We start from the raw sequence: 18916 nt of genomic DNA on the forward strand, positions 1-18916 counted from the left end.
TTTTCATTTCTTTTTTACTTGTCTTATAATTATACTAGAGGCCTGATGCACTAAATTTGTGCAAGGGTAGGGTCCCTAGGCCTGACTAGCGATCAGGGCCAATCTGTGGAGTGACTGGCAGGGCGATCAGGGCCCCCCCTCAACCCCGTCTTAGGCTGGCACCACCTGCTCACCTGCTCCACCATCCCACCATGGTCCCACTCTCATCGGGGCCCATCAGGGCCAGCAGTGCCTCTACTGCTGCCAGCACCACGTTGCCAATGTCAGCTATGTTCCAAGCCACCCCCTGGTGGTCAGCGCACATCTAACTCTCAGTCAGTCAAACTCCTGCCAATGGGGACAATTTGCATATTAGTCTTTTATTATATAGGATCTTCTTTTTTAAAATACTTTTTTTAAATTTATTTCAGAGAGGAAAGGAGAGGGAGAGAGAGATAGCAACATCAGTGATAGGAGAGAATCATTGATCGGCTGCCTCCTGCACACCCTCCACTGGGGATCAAGCCCACAACCCAGGCACGTGCCCTGACTGGGAATTGAACTGTGACTTCCTGGTTCATAGGTCAGTGCTCAACCACTGACCTGCTCCAGCCGGGCATATCTTCTTCTTTATGCCCTTGAATTATTTGTTCAAAGAGGTGGTGTACAAGTAAATTCCACAATTAAAATATTCTTATTTTAGTATAGTAATTTTCAGATTTAAACCATATGAAGGATTTTAGAAAGAAATGGTAATCAAATATTTTATGTTTTTCTCTGAGAACAAGGTTAAACATAAATGAACATAATGGATTGCACTGCACATTAAGCATCAATTAATAAAAATAAAAACTGTTATCTATTGAGGTAGGTTGATGGGGGAGATTGCAGGAATATATTTGAGAAGCTATGAAATGAAGTAAATTTTGGCAATTCTTTCACATCACCTTAAATATTCAATTATTATAACACTGAGTGATAGGTAGATTTTCTGTGTTTCTAGCACCTTATTAGCTATTGGTTGCTTAAAAATATGACCCATGATTTAGTCACTCCCAGTATATAGCACAATATCTGACCCATAAGTAGGGCTTCATTAAATATTTTTCAATGCCAAATGAGTTTTTATCTATTCAGAGGTATTCCTGTCTGAAATAATATTTCAAGATACTTTCTAATCTTAACATTTCAATGAAAGCAATTTCATTTATGTTACCATAGATACCATTTGTAATATGGTGCTTGATGCTGCCTCTTGTTTCTATAATGATTTTTCTGTGAATGGAACATATATTCTCAGACTAAAATAAGCCTATATTCAACAACTTGTCTAGCTGTTCATAAAATTTATTAAAAGCAATTCTCAAAAACAGACTATCACCCTAGCGGGTTTTCTCAGTGGTTAGATCATCAGCCCGAAGACTGAAGGGTTCAATTCCAGTCAAGGATGAGTACCTCAGTTGCAGGCTCTATCCCCGGCCTGGGTTGATATGTGTGCCGGAGGTAACTAATCAATGTGTCTCTCTCACATCGATGATTCTCTCTCTGTATTTCTCCCCCTCCCTTCCACTCCCACTAAAAAACAATGGGAAGACATCATCAGGTGAGGATTAACAAACAAACAAAAATGCACAACAACAAACAAAAACAGACCATCACTTTCAGAAATCAAGAAAAATTAACACAATGTATTAGGAAGATTTTTCTTAACTTACTAACTTTTGATGAAAAGTAATAGTTCAGCAATTGTAAAGAGAAAATTTGGACAATTTTTTCAAACCAAATAAAAGTAGCAAGAGTGGACATCCTTGTCTTGTTTCTAATGTTTCTGTTCTTTTTGTTTATGTTCCTTTTCCTATCTTCCAAATTACTAATCCTTTCTTCTGCTTCATCTAGTCTGCTAGTGTATTGTTTTAGTTCAGTTATTTCATTGTCATCTCGGTACCTTCTGTTTGGTGCTTCCTTATAATTTCTTTTATTTTTTTAATCTTTATTGTTGAAATTATTACATAGGTCCTACGTCCCCCCTCCCCCCATACACCTCTTCCAGCCCACTCTCCCTTATGATTTCTATTTCTTTGAAATTCCCACTGTGTTCATCCATTCTTCTCTAATGTTTGGTGAGTGTCTTTATGACCATTACTTTGAACTCTTTATCAAGTGTATTTCTTATTTTTGTTTCAATAAGGTTTTCTTCCTGAGGTTTTTATCTTGTTCTTGTGTTTGGAGCATATGCCTTTGTTTCTTCATTGTACTCAACTTTCTGAGTTTGTTTGTATGAATTAGGTAAAACAGCTACCTCTCCCAGTCTGGAACGAGTGGCCTTGTCTAGGTAATAAACCTTACTGTTAAACATTGCCCTGGTTTTTGGATATTTCTCAAACCTTCGTGATCGTCTGAGCAGCCATATTTATCTTGATGGGGCCCAGGTGTTGAGGGTGTGCCAAGACCTGTCAGTTTTCCAAAGTGAGGAATTTTAGTCAGCATCCAGTTTCAGGCTGATTGGAAACAAGACCCTCTGGCAGCAGCTTTCAAACTATGCAAATATATACACTTCTGTTGGTTCACAATCATAAGCCCTATTGGCCTCCAGGCCAGGTGATCTGGAGATGTCTACTAGCAATAGTTACAAAAATCAGGGCTCCAAACAAGTGACAAACTCCTCTCTTAGAGGTGTCAGCGAACTATAGCAAGGCTGAGGGAACGGCTGGGGCTGCAGGACACGTACACAAGCCTTTTTCACAGAATCACTGGGAGAGTGTCCCCTCCGCTGTCTGTGCAGTGTCCTGGCTTTGGTAACCTCCCAAGAACTGTCTCTCTGATTGTTAGACTCCTGTGAGACCCAGGAATTCAAGCCCTTCCAGCCACGGAGCCAGGTGATCAAGAAGCGTCCTGTGTGCACTGGATGCTCCCACCAGCGTTAGTGAGGTAGCAGGAGAGCTCAGCAAAGCAGTGGGAGTGTGCGGCGTCCTGGGCATACCCACTGGCTTTAGCTAGGCAGCCGGAGAGCACAGGGACTGTGTGTGCCCACCAACACTCAAGTAGACGAAGAGCGCAGAAATGGTGCCCACCAAAGACAGATGCTTTGGGGGTTCGTCTCTCTGTCGCCCTAAGGGTTGGAGTGCCTGATGTGGCCCGCACACCCCCTCATTCCTCAGGGAGAAGCTCTGGAGGTGTCAGAAATCTCCCAATTGTAGTTTGTCACGCCAGAAGGTAAGGCTTTAAGCAGAACATGTTTCAGCCTCTGTCATCCATCTCCATGTGATCCTTTTATTATTTGTTGTGAAGGAGCTATTCAGCTAGTTTTCAATCTTTTTCAGAGGAAATTGTTCCATGTGTAGCGGGCAGAGTCCATGTGTCCATGGGAAGAGGTGAGTTCAGGATCTTTCTATGCCAACATCTTGAACCACCATTCCTTAAGTTTTGAGAAGTCATGCTTTCTAGAACACTCTAAATGGCTCTGTGGTTTTATTCCCTTTGGCTGGTGCCTGCTCTTGTGAAGTTGGGAAGAAATTGTAATCTTATTAAGAAGTGAGGGGGGATCTTTCAAGCAAATGTTAAAGGGCAAACCTCATTACTTTATGAAATCTGGAATGTGTACAAAACCCATAGGCAAAAGCTCTTAGTTTTAACAAAATTTGTCTGACTTCAATAAAATTTCTGTTAATAAATTATGCATATATACTAGGTACGTATACATCTATTTTCTCCACCTCAAATGTAAATTTTGTCAGAACAGGGATTTTTATGCTTTGTGCATAAAAACATAATGTATTCTCCCTTAATTTGCAAGTGCCTAGTCTAATGCCCGGTGCAAATCTCCTTCGACATTTGTGGAATTAATATTGAAAGTGCATGCTGAGTGAATGATAAAAGATAGCATTGTACTATTGGCTCTTTCTTTTTCTTCCTTTTCTTCCTGTGTGTGTTAATCCTCACCCGAGGATATTTTTCCATTGCTCTTTAGAAAGAGTGGAAGGGAGGGAGGAAGGGGAAAGAAGAGAAAAAAATATCAACGTGAGAGAGACCCTTCAATTCGTTGCCTCCTGCATTGCATGTTCCCCGACCAGGGTTGGGAAAAGAACCTGAATCCAGGTACATGCACTTGACTAGGAATTGAACCCACCACCCTTTGGTGCACAGGCTGACACTCAAACCACTTAGCCACACTGGCAAGGATTATTAGCTCTATTTCAGTTCAAATTTTTCCCATTTTTTTTTTGTTTGTTTCCAGAAACATGAAATCATCGAGAGAGGCAGCCCAGGAGGTAAACCATGGACCATACAAGCAACTTCCCGGATAGGCAGCACTGAGCATTCTTGTGGAATGCATTCTAAAATTTGGAACCTCTAGATTATCTATTCCCATGATTAAACAGCCTCTGTAGTATTAAATCAAATGCTTAAGAAGGGAAAACTGTCGCCATACTAATTCAGGTTGTTTTCCTGAGCAGGATGCAATTTCTTTCCCGGGTTTTTGTCCAGATGGATTCAAAGAATGAAGCCATGGACAAAAAAACGGTATTTGAAAAGGGTGGAAATTTATTGGAAGCAAATACAGACTCCCACATAGGGAGGGGGTCGAAAGAGGGTAATCACCAAGCTCCTTTATTCTAAGGTTTATAAAGCCTGTAGTTCTTTGTTTCTTCTGACTGCATTCTAATTGGTCACTCTTTTGCAGAATATCAGCCTTTAAGCCCAAACCCCACATGGTGCCCCCTCTGTCTCTCCCGCTTTGGTGGTAGAATTCTCTGTCTCCTGTGAAAATCTGTTTTCCTCTTTCTCCCATTTGTCAGCATTTCTCTATCCTCTGTGACCATTTGTTTCCTCTCTCTCCCCATACCCTGTGGCTTTTTCCTATCTTCTGTGAATGGATATCTTCCTCTCCCCTTATCCTGTGGCACCTCTTTTTTTCTTTTCCTCTGTGAATGTATGCCTTTTAGCAGCTCCAAGCCCTCACCTATGCCTTCCTCCCCCCATGTTCCCTTTTTATTCCTAAATCTCCCGAAACCTGCCTATTTTATCCCTAAAATTCCTTTCAATCCCATCCTCGCCACAGCCCAGAAATTCATTAGTGTGAGAAGTGAATAACGAGTTAATGCTCTTGCTCTTTAACAATGCCTGCTTCAGCTAGATTATATAATCATACTCTGAATAAATTTTAAAAATATATATGGTAGAAAGAAGGGAATTGAAAGAGTGGAATACTTAAAACTATATACAGGGTGAGGCAAAAGTAGGTTTACAGTTGTATATGGAAAATAATACCATCTCTCTATATAAAAGGCTAATATGCTAAGTGTCCCTTAATATGCTAAGTGTCTCTATGTAAAGGCTAATATGCATAGTGACCAGTCGCTATGATGCACACTGACCACCAGGGGGTAGACGCTCAATGCAGGAGTTGCCGAGCTGTGGTGTCTTGGCAGCTGCAGTTCTCAAGTGACACACCCGGAACAAGAGAGGAGGGAGCTCGATTCCAGGGTGCGTCACCCGAGAACTGCCCTCTCGCAATCTGGGACCCCTTGGGGAATGTCTGAGAGGCGCTTTTGGTCCGATCCCTGCAGGCCAGGCCGAGGGAGCTCATCGGTGCATGAATCCATGCACTGGGCCTCTAGTAATAAATAATAATGCAAAAATAAACTGTTTCATGTACTGTAAACCCACTTTGCCCAACCCCGTATATAGTTTTCATATATACCTAGTATATACTATATGTAAATATATAGTTTTAAGGGTGTTAGTGCAAAGATTGAGACCCGAGGCTCTGATTAGAACCTTAAGGGTAATAGTGAAAACAAAGCAGTTGGTGTATAGTGCTCCTAAATTTTAAAAAATCTTCAATTAAGAAAATCACCCCATCTTGTTTATCCTTCCTTTGAATAAGGAAAATCATTGTGGATATGGAAGACAGAAGAGAAAATGTGAACCTTGGATTTAACCCCTTCCCCAACAATTTTTTTGTTAAAAACGTTTCTTTTTCAGACTAATTTTTTTATTTTGGTTCTATATAGTATTTTTGATGCTGGTTATGAAAACAGTTTGTAACTCGTCTTCCTATAAACCATATTTTTTTTACCATATTTTCTTAGTATACTCGTCGACGACTGAAAAAGAACATTTTGTGAAAACGAGTATACACGTTTCTGCCGGGGAAGGGGTTAAATATCCTTTCCCTCTGACTATACTTAAAGTTTAAAGGTCTAGTTTATGCATAAAATAAAATCTGGAGTCTTACATTTGTGGTGTTTTATCCGCTTTACGTATGCATTGCTAAAATTGGACAACATTTCTTAGAAAAAAAATAACAGTGCATTTGCTCTCTATGAAATCTCCCTAAAGGATATTGATGTTATTATTAGCTACAATGAGCTACCTGAATGCCATGCCATAATACAACATGACAAAACGTGAGCTGGGATAATTCAGCATGGCAGCATTATTTGGGGGCAGAATTTGAAGTAGTATAGATTAAGTTAATATATTAGCGAGTGTTACATAGGATTTGCTGCAGCTTTTTGAGCCTAAACTCATTAGATATCAGATGATTCCTGTGCATCCCTAACACCAACTACCAGCTCTCCTAAAGTTACTGTGGGAAGAAAACACATAGGTCAGCAGCTGTAATCTTCTCCTGGTGTAGGACAGAACAGGATTTCATAAATGCTCCCAGGCATCCCCGCATGTTTGATGGCAGGAGGCAAGAATCATTTTTCTCTCTGCACCCACAAGCAGTTGAACTTCTAGACACAGATGGGTGGGAATTTATTGTAGTCCTGTAGTCACCAAACACATGGACATGTGGGTATGACAGCTTGCACTGTAGTCCTCCCTGGAAGCTCCAACCTCATGTGAAGTGTGCAGCCCAGGGCTCTGCAGAGGGCGTCCGCATGTGGTGAACATGAGTGTCAAGTTGCCCGCAGCCCTCAGAGTGGATAAGTCATTCCCAGTCTCCCAAAGCAAGCCCAGTGAGAGAGAGTGGATGTGAGAGAGGCGCCTCGCAGCCAGCATCTCACTGCACTCATATTTACTTTAATCTCTTTAAATACAGAATACTTAAATTTATGTTTGTTGTAAACAATTCAAACAATATTGAGGTGTAGAGAACAGAAATAAGTGCCTTTACACTGGCTGCTCACACTATTCCACTCCTATTTCCAGAGGTAATAGATGATAATTGTTTTCTCAGTGTTTTATTTTGGGGCTAGGACTAAATATTTAAACTTAATATAAGCAAATGGTTTAATGATTCTTATAATGAGACTCATTCATAATTGAAAATCTCATTATATCTATCATATCCCCCATTATATCATGTATCTCCAGTAAATCCCTATTATAACTATTTTATCAGTAACTCTTGAAGTACATTACCACAGTACATTTAATTCAAGAACTTCTTAACATTTTAAAGTGTTGTGGTTGACTCCATAGGTAATTGCTATGTTTTTATAACCCTTGGATTGAAAAATGGTAATAACAGAAATCTACAGTGAAGTCTACAACACTTTGAAATTATTTCACATTTTTCTTAGCACAAGAGCATATATACACATTTTTAAAAATAATGCCTATATGTGCAAGCTTAATTATTTAGCCTGCAAATAATGATTGCTGTGCAGATGGATTTGTTGATCACTTGAAGAAATTAATTATCAGTGCTGAGCATGTCCACCCACACCCAACACAGACACAATGACACACACACACACACACACACACACAGTGTTCAGAATATCAGTATCAGACTATAGAAATTTTGCATCAAACAGGGAAGTTCACCTAAAGTAAACCCTTTAAAAATTACAGTGAAGCAATGCTGTTCTAAATGGGTCATCATTTAATTTTTAGATATTTATGTGTTATGAAGAGCAAATGGGCTTTCTATTCCAGAATAGCTCAATTATGTTTTGATTGCAACATCAGATTTTTCAAGAATCTTGGCTCTCAAATACTGTAATCATTTATACATAAGTTGATAATTGCCTTACAAAAATAAAAACTGCTGCTGTGGTGGTGATATAGTGTTGGTAAATGTGGTGTTTTCTGTCAACGTAGCAATATCACAATGCCCAGCTTTATTGATTTTGGGGGAAAAACGTGCTTTCTTCTGCACAGTTTTGGGTCTCTGCTTCTTCCAGGGAAGGCAGAGGAGAGAATGGGCTGGTCACCCATCTCCACGACCTTTAGCAAAGGTCTTGCTGAATACGTGGCTTCATTGGCAACGGCCTCAGAAGTGAAAGAACATTCCATCCATTTATCCAAAATTCTCCCAAGGAATACTTTTTAAAAAAAATAAAGTGCACTCTGAGTGACCCATTTCACACTTGTCCTGTCATATGTATCACAAACCTGTGGAGTAGCGAGCAGTTCTGGGCATGCAGTTAGCCCCATGAAAGCGATGCACTGTAATGGAGGCATATTTCACAGGTCCTTTGTATTTATTACCATTTGTCCCAGGGGAAAATGTATTGTATAGGATACTTACATAGTTGCCCTGAATTGTAACTTTTCTCTAAATTTCTTTTTTATTTCTCACTGAAAGAGAAAAATGAACAGATTGGTTTTTAGGACCCAGACCAAAGAGCTTTTATAATAGAGGGAACAGATGGACCGCTTCAGGTACCAACTCTTTGGGGCTGCTATTGCATTAAATTTAATGAATATAGGCAAGACCAGCTCACTCTTAATGTACAGTAGTCTTACTCTTATTCACTCTTTCACTTTCCATGTTTCAGTTACCCGGGGTCAACTGTAGTCCAAAAACATTAAATGGAAAATTTCAGAAATAATTCATAAATTTTAAATTGAGTGCCACTCAGAGTAGCATGACAAAATTTCATATCATGCAGTCCCATCTATCCTACCCATGCTATATAAACTTCCTGCCCCTTAGTCGCTTAGCTGTCTTCGATGACTGTTGTGGTACTGCAATGCTTGTGTTCAAGTAACTGTTATTTTATTTAAAAACTAGAGGCACGGTGCATGAATTCGTGCATGGTTGGGGTCCAGCTGGCCCCGCCCTGATTGGGGCCAATCAGGGTGGGGCCGGCTGGGGGGAAGGGCTGCAGGCGGTTGGCTGGCCAGCCCTGCCCCCAATCAGGGTTGGGGGGCCGATCGGGGCTGCATTGTGCGTCAAAGCAACTGGTCATTCCAGTCATTCCAGTGGTCCAGTCACTTGGATTTTATATATATAGATGGCTGATCTCAAAGCCATTTATGTAATTTTTGCAATCTATTGTTATACTTGTTCTATTTTATTAGTAGTTTTGTTGTTAATCTCTTACTGTGCCTAATTTATGTGTATGCATAGGAAAAACCATAGACAAGAAGGTCCTGAACGTCATCAGTAGGTTCTACAATTTTAAGCTAAAGGACATATAACAAAACCAGTTTTACCATAATCTAATTGATATAAACACGAGTTAAGTTTTAAGTTCTTCTGTAATCTCATCAATGTTACCACAAAACAACATTGAGCAACTGTTGTTATTTCGAGGAGCTGCTGTATGCGTGGGGTTCAGTACCATCCACAGTTCCAAGCATTCACTCCGGGTCTTGAAACATATCCCCCCAAATAAGGGGAGACTACTGTAACTTTCAACTCTAAATCTGATCATTCCAGTCATGTGCACTACAGAGTATGTCTTTGTTCACAGCCTAAAGTTTAAGTAACATCCGGTTAAGCTTGCTAAGCTTCAGTTATCTTTGTTGTCCAAACAAAAATACTTGTGTTTTTAAGTTCTAACCATATTCCTGTTCACCCATGACCTCTCTAAACTGATTTCTCTCACAACTTAGCCAAGGCAGGGGAAGCACTTTCCCAGTGGCAGGTTTAACTCCCCATTCCTTTGGAAGGTCTACTAAGGAAAATGTGCCCAATTTGGAAATAACATGTGCGTTTTCTTTTCACATCGAAGTCCCCATCAATAAAAACCGAAGGTGAGAGAAGAGCTTTATGTTTTAGAGAAAAAGATGCACTCCTCCCATACTGGGCCTATTGCTTGCCATGTCAGAACTTCAACAAGTCTCATTGATCTTGAAATACAGAAATCCCCATTCAGTATGATCCATCAGGAGCTAAGGGGACCTCTCTGTAAGCCTGCCTCCTAACCCCACACTCTGTGCAGGAGCTGCAGAGGTTCTCTGTCATTCTTCCCTCTGCTCAGGATGGCCGCTGACGTCTGCACCAAATATGTCTGAGTAACTCCCAAGACAAGAGGAGGATCGTTGTCCAGACACATGCAGGCCAAGATGCTACCCTTTAATTAAATTAAGAGGTGCTATTGCTGCTTCAGTTGTCTGTAGGGCATGCACTTTAGGCTGTTGGTTTTGTGTTGTTGTTTTTTAATGGTACAGACACTGGCCGATTCTGTCACCCATTGTCTCCAGTGACAAATGCCATATCCATTTCTGAAAAAAACTGATCTAGAATAAAATGCTTATAGAAAAGGGGGGAAAAAAGCAAAGCAACCATGGGTCATACTCACTTTTCATTGAACCTAACTGGTTGGAGACAATCTATGTCAAAATCAAAAGTTATGTTCAAATTCCATGAGTTTACGTGGCATAATTTACTGTAACAATATTTGCAAGATAACGTAAGCATGATCTGAAAAATGCAGCAAAGCAGTAGTTGATTCAATCAATATGCAAGCTTTGCAAAATTCCTTTGTACCTGTGCCCTAGAATGGTCTTAATTTACGAAACCAGCTTCTGCCATCTCTAAAGGCAGAGACCGAAAGTTGTAGGTAAAAAGTTAGACAGCTGAACAGAAACAAGGATCTATTCTGTTGTTTCCTGTTTGCCTATTGTAAAGGTAAACTCATGTTCTACCGAAATCGTTTGTGAGACAACTCATTTATACAGGCTAAAATTTTATAAGGACATAAATCAGAACATTTTTATTCCTGAAAAGTATTTAAAGTTATATCAAACTTTTAAAAGGCTCATAGCATATCAGATGTTTGGAATTTCTTGCTTAGTAAGACTTTGAAAGCAATTTGAATTTTCTTCATTCTTCTTTAAAATCCCAGGACCTCCTATGTGAATTGTACTTAGAAGGAAAATAAAAATATTTTATTTTCTTACTTTTCTTACTGAGTTTCCTAATTCTAGCCTCATATGCTAATACCATTGTTGAATGAAACAATGGATATTATAGGAGAGGAATTAGGAAGCTGATTACAGAATCCACATGTGGCCATAGCTATATCCCTGTTGAAAGACTAGCTCAGATGTATTCAGCTCAAGGTGAGGAAAAATGAGCAAGATTATTCTTAGGACACCATGCTACATTGCTTCATCCTCACAACATCCCCTGTTGGATTAACAGAAACATTAGCTGCATTCATATTTTACAGCCAGTACAAGAGAAGCTATTTCTCTTCGTTAAAAATATTCTGAACACTTCATTCAAAAGAATAAATGCATTTGATTACATACAAAGATACACACACAGGATTCAGGGTCTCTCCTCGGTGCTTCAGTATCTCCATTACTCTACTTAATTTTCTGAATTTTATATGTCTCAAGAAGGACATAAGTTCCTCTGTATTTCTAGCTCCTATAAAATACCACACTATAGAAAATACTCAACATAGTTTTGTTGAATGAAAGAATGGATATTATAGGAGAGGAATTAAGAAGCTGATTATAGAATCCAAATGTGGCCATATCAATATTGCAGCAGTATATCTAAGAGCAAGATATTGAGAGAGACTGAACTCCTACCATATACAAGGCTCTGTGCTAAGCTGTGATATATAAGAAAAGAGTTTGCACCCAATGATTTTTATGTCATGAAACAGTATTTTTTGGAAACCTCACTTCCTGTTTGCTTTGATGCCTATTACAGAAATGTGATAGATAGAATAGCCAATACTGAGTCCCTTGTTAATCATTGAATTTCATAATCATCCACACTTTTCTTACTGAGTCTCCTAATTCTAGCCTCATATACTAATATTATAAGTTCTCTTCCTGTTGATGTCTACTGTTTTTTCCTAAATCGAATGCCTAAGTGATATTTTTGCTTTTGCTGCGATGCCAAGATTGAATGTGGGTGTAGGATGTAAGGGGTAAAGCTGAGAAGAGTTTCTGTATAATCTCTGTTTGTCAAATCTTTGGATTCCCTGATTGTCTTTTCCTATGGAGTAAAGGATTCAGAAAAAAGAACTTTGAGAGATGGACAGCCTTTTTCAGAATGATCCCCCTAAAAGTTTCTGCTACCCCAGGTAATGGTGAACTCTGGTCTCTCCTCTCTGAGTTTCCTAAAGATATTGATATTTCCAAACAGAAATTGGCTTAGTTCATCGCCTTAGGAATTACCTTTTTTAAAAGTTGGAATGATGTTAACCCAAATTCTTCATGTGCCTTCACTGATACTAGTATATTTAAAGCCATTTCCCACCTATGGCACACATTCTAAACCGACTCCAGACATAGTTTATGATTTCATTAAACAAAGACTAGCTGCTTATTATCACTCTTCTTTATTGGTATGAATGACCATGTTTACAGGGAAGATATGGCATTACTTTAAAAAATCATTTCATTTGGCTTTCTCTTAAGTATTTTATCCAGGACATTGTTCAGTTATTGCCAGTACTTACTCCTTTGAGAACTCTGTCACGTAGGCTTTGGTGGTCATATCACCAAGTTGTATCTTACAGGGATGGTTTCATTTCTGTGGGAGCTTGGTTGCTTCCTTCAGAAAGGCAACAATAAAGGTCACTGACAGCACAGCAGGACTGGAAATCCTGGGATTAGAATAATATCCTGTGTGGAATGGAGGGCATCTTGCCTGGAGAAGTTACAGCAATACAAGACCTATAAATATAGTATCTCATTCCCTCTCTGTAGCACTGTGTGCAATTAAGTACTTATCACATGGATTTGGGCAGAGAGATGTGCAAATTAATCTTTCTTTACTGGGAAACTAGTTCTCCAGAGGGAGTGTCAGAAGCTCTGACTTTTAGAATTTGCCAATCACTGTGTTGTAAATATCCAACACACATGCCTCCCAATTCAAGGTGTGAACATGATGCCACTGGGAAGTTGGGAAGAGGTGCGCAGTCAGCTCTGCCCAAGCCCATGTGCGCCAGCTCCGGCACACACAGGACCTCTGCAGGCCCATCCCAGCTCCGGAGCTCCCTGAGGGGTCAGCCCAGGCCTCTGCTGTGACTGCATTCCATTTTAATCTCTCTCTCCCCTTCCTCCTTCTCCTCCCAGCACAGGTGTTGCTCCTGAGAACATGCTCCCATAAGCTCCCTGCATTTGTATCTGAGTCTCAAAGTCACTTTTCCAGGGGCCCTGACCTATGATAAGGAGAAATGGGAGAAATAGAAAGTTAAGCCTACTTTATTAGGGAGAGGAAGGGAAAGGGAGAGAGAGAGAGAAACATCCATGATGAGAATCATTGATCGGCGGCCTCCTGCACACCCCCTACTGGGGATCAAGCCCGCAACCAGGGCATGCGCGCTTGACCAGAATCGAACCATTAACTCCCAGTTATAGGTTGACGCTCAATCATGAGCTACACCAGTCAAGTGAAAGTTAAGTGTATTATTATTAACAGTTAAGAGAGTGAAAACCCTCTGTTCTCTCTACTAAATCCATTAACTGATTAGATCAACTATTACTTCAACCTGGTTTCCTAATGAACCCCTGAATTTATCTTGATCAATTAATAAATAGGCTACTCATTAGTGCTTTCCATTTTGTTCTGTCAGTCTTTATTCAGGTCTTTGGTTGCAGACAGACTACACACAAACTGGGTCAAATGTGGCCAGGTGCTGACATTTGAGATTCACAGTGCAATTTCTTTGTTGTTACAAAGAGGGTTATTGCAAAACTAGGAAGACTAAATAACATGTTCAGATATTATTACTATCGTCTTGGTCCTATTCTGTCACTAAAATACTTCAGAGCTAACTCTGGTCTGGAGGCACACAAAATGAATCGACTCCTTAGAGGTTAATGGCGCTGGCAAAGTTCCTTTCTGCCGCATGAAGCTAAACAGAAGAGAAGCTATTAATGAGATGGAATAGGATAATGTGGTAGAAGAGCTATAATGTGTAGGCCTGGTAAGATTGCAACTTAGATAAAAATGTAGGAGACAAATTTTGAGCCTAGGCTATTTCCCCAGAAAAATACAACAACTTATATAGTCAATTTTCAATTATCTGCCTAAGAAAAAATAGCAATAATGGCAGTTATCCAAAAGAGCGGATCGTGAACAAATTCATTTCTAGTTGACTTTGAAATATTGTTTTGTATTCTAAAACCAGCATTTGAATGCAGATGCATTTTATATTCTGGAAAGTTGCTATGCCTCTAACTTAAATACTGGTGTTACACTTTAGAATCAGACTGGAAAAGGTGGCTTACATGTTCCATCTTTGCTTGTATAATACATTCCCGTCTATATTACTGCTGAGGTATCATTACCTCTTAGGATAATGTTAAGTTCATTCTAACGCAGGGAAAATCTGTATCTATATGTTTCCTGGTTTGTATTTTCCTAGCACTGATGATAATTAACTATTTTGGTTGAAGGGACACCCTACTTCCATGCCTTTGCCAGGTTAAAGTTAATTTAAAAAATATTTTGTGTCAAAAAAATTTTTTAATGAGTGGTCAAGGTAAAGAGTTATGTCTAAGTAAGACTTGAGATGTTTAAACTGAAATATCTGCCCATGGAAAATTGAGTTGGCTATATTTACATTTATAAACATTTTCCACATGTATTTTGGCACTGGTTTGGTTATTTTCATTCAGTAAATGCTAATATGTCTAACATGTTATAACAACACCTGGCATAGGGCCTGGCTCATGTTAGTAATCAGTTACTGCTTATTTCCTTCATTCCTTGCTTCCTTACTTTCCTTTATTCAATAGTTTTATATAAAATGGTTCACATTAATGCTTCATACACTTTACTAAATGTTTATATTTTATCCTGCTCTTTCTTTGTATAGAACATTTTATAAAAGCAAAAACTTAGCCTGGCCAGCATACTCAGTGGTTGAGCTTCAAACTATGAACCAGGAGGTCATGGTTCAATTCCCAGTCAGGGCACATGCCCGGGTTGTGGGCTCAATCCCCAGTGTGGGGTGTACAGGAAGCAGCTGGTCAATGATTCTCTCCCATCATTGATGTTTCTATCCTTTTTCTCCCTCTCCCTTCCTTTCCGAAATCAATAAAAATATTTTTTTTAAAAAAAGCAAAAACTTTAAAAATATATATGCTAGAGTAATAAATTCCTGGTGTTATTTTTCCCTGTGTCAACATTCAATACATTTCAATTCTAAAAGCTACCTCTATAGAAATTGATTGATCAATATTAAGCAAATAATTTATTAAGCACCATAGCATTTTAAAGAATGAGGACTTATGTAGACTGAAAATTGACCACATGCTCTCCTGTCTTATTCTTGGTCATATGGCACTCTCCTATTCTAGAACAGTACATTTTTTTCCATAAGCAGGAGATTCTCAAGCATGCAGTGTCTTTGATTGTTTGCTTTGGGACTCTTTTGTTTCAGTGTTTGACTTGATAAGTATCTGTTGTTTGACCAAAGTTGATTCTCTCCCCATTTAAAGATCCGGTTGGCTTCTAACCTGTTATTTCAACAGGTCTGATCAAATCCAGCCAGTCTGAGAGGGTCATAAGTGAAAGTGAAGGTCTTAAATTAAAGGGAAGAGACTCATGCCTAAAATACCCAGTTCTACCACAAATTAGCTAAGCGTCTTTGCCCAAGTGGCTTCAGCCCTCTGAACCCCTTTCATTATTTTTTAAAAAATATATTTTATTGATTTTTTACAGAGAGGAAGGGAGAGGGATAGAGAGTTAGAAACATCGATGAGAAACATCGATCAGCTGCCTCCTGCACACTCCCTACTGGGTATGTGCCTGCAACCAAGGTACATGCCCTTGACTGGAATCGAACCTGGGACCCTTGAGTCCACAGGCCGACGCTCTATCCACTGAGCCAAACTGGTCAGGGCCCCTTTCATCATTTTGAAATGAAAGACATTGCCCTAGATCAATGATGGCAAACCTATGACACGCGTATCAGAGGTGACACGCGAACTCATTTTTTTGGTTAATTCTCTTTTGATACATGGCATTTAAATATATAAAATAAATATCAAAAATATGTCTTTGTTTTACTATGGTTGCAAATATCAAAAAATTTCTATATGTGACACAGCATCAGAGTTAAGTTAGGGTTTTTCAAAATGCTGACACGCCAACCTGAAAAGGTTCGCTATCACTGGGCTAGATATTAGGGCATAACTAGCTACCCAGGAGCTAATCCTGACCCTCAGGTAGGCTTTCACTTTACCCTTGTTTTACCCACACAACGTTTTGTTTTCTTTAATTGAATTCTAAATATAAATCCAAGAGGTTTCACATAAAAATCTGTATTTCTCTCTTCCTTGAAAGTGTGCAGCAGTGGCATTACTAGCTTGTTTTTCCTTGTGGCATCAATGAAAACTATCAGCTAGACATGATCAGTGCTGCCCCCTTCAGGTGGGACATGAGTTCACTAGTTCACCACAGGCCTACTCTCCCCTATTGTCTCACACCCAGTGGACTCCCTCTTTTAACATCCTACTTGTCTGGTCTTGTAGGCCTATCAGTTTGCAAGTCTAGGACCAGCTCTGACTCTCATTTGTTCTTTTTCATTTGACCAACCTCTGTTCAGTGCTTACCCACATGCCATTCTGTATACTGTACGTATAGACTAAATGTGTCTACTTTTTTTTTTAAAAAAAAAAGACAGGTTATTCAGTCTTTGACTTCTCAGAGCCTGATTAATTTCCATTGTTTATAAAGTTTTTTTCTTTTCTTGTTGTCCGCATAGGATTCTGCAGTTTTTAAGCAGCAGCTTCTGCTGGCACGGCCATTACAGATGTCCTCCTCACAGGTGGAGATCATGCTTTGTGCCCCGCACCTATGGTAAGAAGAGCACAGCACGTTCGGCCCCACAGGTAGGAGAAGAACACACTGTTCCGTTATGTAGGCCATCACTGCGGAAAATTAACAGCAATTCTGTAAAATCAGAAATCAGCATCTAAGGACTAATGAGAAGAGAGAAAAGTTTAGTTATTTTTTTCTTTTATTAATGTTTACCTGCTATAATATGTACAAGCATCCTTGCCATAGGAGGAAAAAAATAACACAAAAGTCCTTTTTTAATATTTATATTTCAATATTCAAAAGTCATTTATATCTATGAACCTGTAGACTGGTTTTAGTGGTGGCCTCTTTTAAGATTAAATATTAGGGAACTAAAGACATGCCTTAGGTGACCTGAGACATCATCTGTTTAAAAACCCATTTCTCCAAGGCCACAGCTAATTGATTCTTGAAACTTCTTTGCTGAAATAACCTTGTCTCATGGGCAATTGTACCTCAATTATTTCTTATTTCACTTGAAAATAATAGTACTTTATACAGAAAATGGTGGTATAGTTATAAAGAAGTATCTAAAATAACAAGCAATCATTTAAAATGTTTTTATTTGAAGGGATTTTTAAAAGCAAGAGAAATACTCAGAATATTCCTTTATATACTGATTGCCCTAAATAACATGATAAGTTTATAAAAATGATTGCAGATTTCTCGTTTTGTGACTCAGGAAAAGAAGTACCAAATGGGCAAGAAGAGACTTGAATCTCCCTTTTTATCTAGAATGATCACCTCTGTGATTTGGGCCAGTAATTTAATCTCTTTAAACTACACTTTTTGCCCATAAAAGGGGACAGTTATTTCAGAGTGCCCTTCCAAATACCAGGCTCAGTTTGACAATGAAGTACATCTGTTAGTGGTGGGTGAGAGGGTAGCTCTAAGCTAATTCCCTATAAGCTAATTTGCTAAAAGTAAATTCAGGAAAATGCCAATTCACCAAACTTCTTTATTCTGTTCATTATTTACAACGTGTACAGCAATTTGCTCTGGCTGTGTTGGCTTTCACAGTCTTTGGAGATTTCTGTGAGGTTTTAGTTGATAGTTTTCCAATTCTTCAGAGCAGCATTTGAAGGAATGCCTAGCCTGTCTTTGCTTTAGTCCCTGCTCTTGTGTATAGGGTCTTCCGATAAGGAGCCATGGAGAGGCATCACTACACAGCCAGATAGGACTTGAGATATGTGAGACTATCACTAGGAGGATTCTACAAATTCAAGACAAATATATCACTATGTAAATATATTAGTCAGACTGACCAGTTTTGATAACTGTGTCATAGAATTGTGCTGGCATCATCCTTCCTCTTAGGGATCTTATAGTTCAACTAGAGGCCCAGTGCATGAAATTTGTGCACTCAGCAGTTGGAGTCCCTCAGCCCGGCCTCTGCTCTCTCACAGTCTGGGAGCAGGCCTAAGTCATCAGTCAGACATCCTTCACGCTGCTTCGGAAGTGGGAGAGGCTCCCCGCTGCTCTTGCCAGCCGTGACCTGGGCTTCTGGCTGAGCGGTGCTCCCCCTGTGGGAGTGCACTGACCATCAGGGGGCAGCTCCTGCATTGATTCAATTTGAATATTAGCCTTTTATTATATAGCATGGTCTTTGGTTGATTACCTCCCACCCACCCACGATTGAGGCCGGGGAGGGACACAGGAAGTTGGCCAGCTGGGGAGTGACCGTGGAAGGGCTCCAGGACATGTCTGGCCCATCTCGCTCAGTCCCGATCTGCTGGACACCAGCAGCAAGCTAACCTACCGGTTGGAGCATCTGCCCCCTGGTGGTCAGTGCACATCATAGCGACTGGTTGACTAGTCAACTGCCTGCCCCCTGGTGGTCAGTGCACATCATAGCAAACAGTTGAGCAGCCTTAGCATAACATTAGCATATTATACTTTGATTGGTTGAATGGCTGACTGGCTGACCAGACACTTAACAAATTAGGATTTTATTATATAGGATTAGTT

General features: G+C 39.7%; 1 protein-coding gene across 2 annotated transcripts in view; it reads left to right on the plus strand.

Moving 5' to 3' along the window:
• Positions 1-18916, plus strand: part of B3GALT1 (Beta-1,3-galactosyltransferase 1) — a 342206-nt gene that overhangs the window by 278241 nt on the left and 45049 nt on the right. For both annotated transcript variants that reach the window (XM_006766520.2, XM_015565752.1), the window contains exon 2: positions 16854-16980. The gene's annotated coding sequence lies outside the window, so the exon portion shown is untranslated. The remainder of the gene's footprint in view (positions 1-16853; positions 16981-18916) is intronic.

Source organism: Myotis davidii, unplaced genomic scaffold (assembly GCF_000327345.1).
Source record: "Myotis davidii unplaced genomic scaffold, ASM32734v1 scaffold59, whole genome shotgun sequence".
In the NCBI taxonomy this organism is placed as follows: domain Eukaryota; kingdom Metazoa; phylum Chordata; class Mammalia; order Chiroptera; family Vespertilionidae; genus Myotis; species Myotis davidii.